This window comes from Lathyrus oleraceus, chromosome 3 (assembly GCF_024323335.1).
Source record: "Lathyrus oleraceus cultivar Zhongwan6 chromosome 3, CAAS_Psat_ZW6_1.0, whole genome shotgun sequence".
Taxonomy (NCBI): domain Eukaryota; kingdom Viridiplantae; phylum Streptophyta; class Magnoliopsida; order Fabales; family Fabaceae; genus Lathyrus; species Lathyrus oleraceus.
The window spans coordinates 42,488,315-42,490,659 of NC_066581.1; the positions used below are offsets into that span (position 1 = coordinate 42,488,315).

Sequence of the window (2,345 nt, forward strand, 5' to 3'; positions counted from 1 at the left end):
GAGTTACTAAGTCGCGATCATGTTTTACGCGCTGTTACCGGGAACTAATTTAGTCGATATCGTAACTCTAGCATTACCCAGTATAGACTAAGGTAAACAATTCTTTTTCCCTTTCTACATTTGTCGAGTGTATGCCAAGTACTCGCTCTCAAGGCGAGAAATTAAAGCTACAATTCGACGAACCCGAGCGTTATCTTAGATTAGAACGCCAGATACAAGACTTGATACGGGAACATCGTATCAAGCTAAATCTTCCTGACCTTAACATTCCTACTTCTGAATCAGTTATTCAAGCAGAGATGGCCGAAGGAGTGCAAAACCGTCCTCTTAAGTATTATGCAATCCCTTCACAGGATGAACCACATAATAACATCGCTGCCCCTACGATCGAAGACAATAATTTCGAGCTAAAACCCTCATTGTTGTTAGCCGTACAACAAAACCAGTCTTCAGGTAGTCCCATGGAGGACCCGAACCTACACTTGTCAGTATTTTTGCAATACGCAGACACTGTGAAAGAGAATGGTGTCAGCCTAGAAGCTAATAGACTTCGTCTTTTCCCATTTTCATTAAGAGATAGAGCTAGAGCTTGGCTCCAGTCTCTGCCATCCAACTCTGTCACTACGTGGAACGAGTTGAAGAAAGTCTTCTTAGCCCGATATTTTCCACCTAATAAGACGGCTATACTAAGAGCCCAAATAAACGGGTTTAAACAAAAGGATAATGAATCACTTTTTGAAACTTGGGAGAGATGCAAAGACATGATGAGGCTATGCCCACATCACGGTCTAGAAGAATGGCTGGTCATTCACACCTTTTATAACGGTCTCTTGTACAATACAAGATTGACAATAGACGCCACCGCGGGTGGCGCACTGATGGATAAACCATACAACAAGGCCTATCAACTCATCGAAAGTATGGCCCAAAATCATTATCAATGGGGAAGCGAAAGAACCTCTATAGAGAAACCTCAACCGAAGGGCAGCATGTACGAATTAAGCAGTCTTGACCATGTCAACGCCAAGGTAGATGCTCTGACTCAAAAGATAGACAGCTTAACCATAACACCAGTAGCCCCTGTGGCTGCCGTAGCACCAAACTGTGAGATATGCGGAGTTCAAGGGCATACTGCCCCAGAATGTCAACTCTTGACAGGAACCTCCACAGACCAGGTGAACTATGCTCAAGGAAACCCTTACTCAAATACCTATAACCCAGGTTGGAAGAACTATCCTAACTTCTCGTACAAAAACAATAATGCATTGTAAGCACCTAACCAAGCACCTGCTGTACCACCAGGATATCATAAAGTTGCCACAAATACTCAAAATGCTCCTAGGAAATCAAACTTAGAAATAATGATGGAAAACTTTATAGCTACCCAAGCCCAAACAAATAAGGATTTCCTAAATCAAAACATACACACTAATGAGCAAATCAAGCAGTTAGAAAACAAGGTAGACGCATTAGCCACCCATAACAACATGTTGGAAACACAAATCTCACAATTGGCTCAACAACAAGCACCTATCGCTGCTCCTGCAGGCACATTTCCTGGACAGCCGCAACCAAACCCGAAAGGTCATGCAAATGCTATTATACTATGAAGTGGAACAGAACTAGACGGACCGATCGATCCTAGAACTCAAAACCCATCCATGCATCAAGACCCAGGTAAGGTAACTGAGAAGGAAGACTAACAAGAGGAAGATAAAAGCGAAGAGGTTGTAGAGAAAGAAGAACCTTATGTGCCTCCACCACCGTATAAACCCCCTATCCCTTATCCTCAACGACTTGTTAAATCTAAAAGTGTAAGGAAATTTAAAAAATTCGTAGAGCTTCTAAAACAATTGAATATCACAATACCCTTTACAGAAGCCATAACTCAAATGCCCTCATATGCTAAGTTTCTCAAAAAAATCTTATCTAACAAGAAGAAGATAGAGGATAACGAAACTGTTACACTTACTGCTGAGTGTAGCGCCATAATACAAAATAATATGCCTCCTAAGCTAAAAGACCCAGGTAGTTTCTCCATACCCTATGTAATCAGAAAGTTTGTCATCGAAAAAGCATTATGCGACTTAGGAGCCAGTATTAGTTTAATGCCCTTTTCCATATGCGAAAGGCTAAAAATGGGAGAACTAAAACCTACGAGGATGTCCGTACAATTTGCAAACCGTTCTGTTAAATTTCCCGTAGGTATGCTAGAAAACATTCTGGTGCGCATAGGACAATTCTATATTCCTACTGATTTTATAATCATGGATATAAAAGAGGATTCCAACATCCCTATCATATTAGGAAGACCATTTCTAGCCACAGCCGGAGCTATCATAGAT

At 41.3% G+C, this 2,345-nt stretch overlaps 1 non-coding gene across 1 annotated transcript; it reads right to left on the minus strand.

Annotated features, from left to right (window-relative positions):
- Positions 1-683: 683 nt before the first annotated feature.
- On the minus strand, positions 684-790 carry LOC127133089 (small nucleolar RNA R71). Its single transcript, XR_007807084.1, has one exon. It is a non-coding gene; the product is annotated as a small nucleolar RNA R71 (small nucleolar RNA).
- Positions 791-2,345: the final 1,555 nt, after the last annotated feature.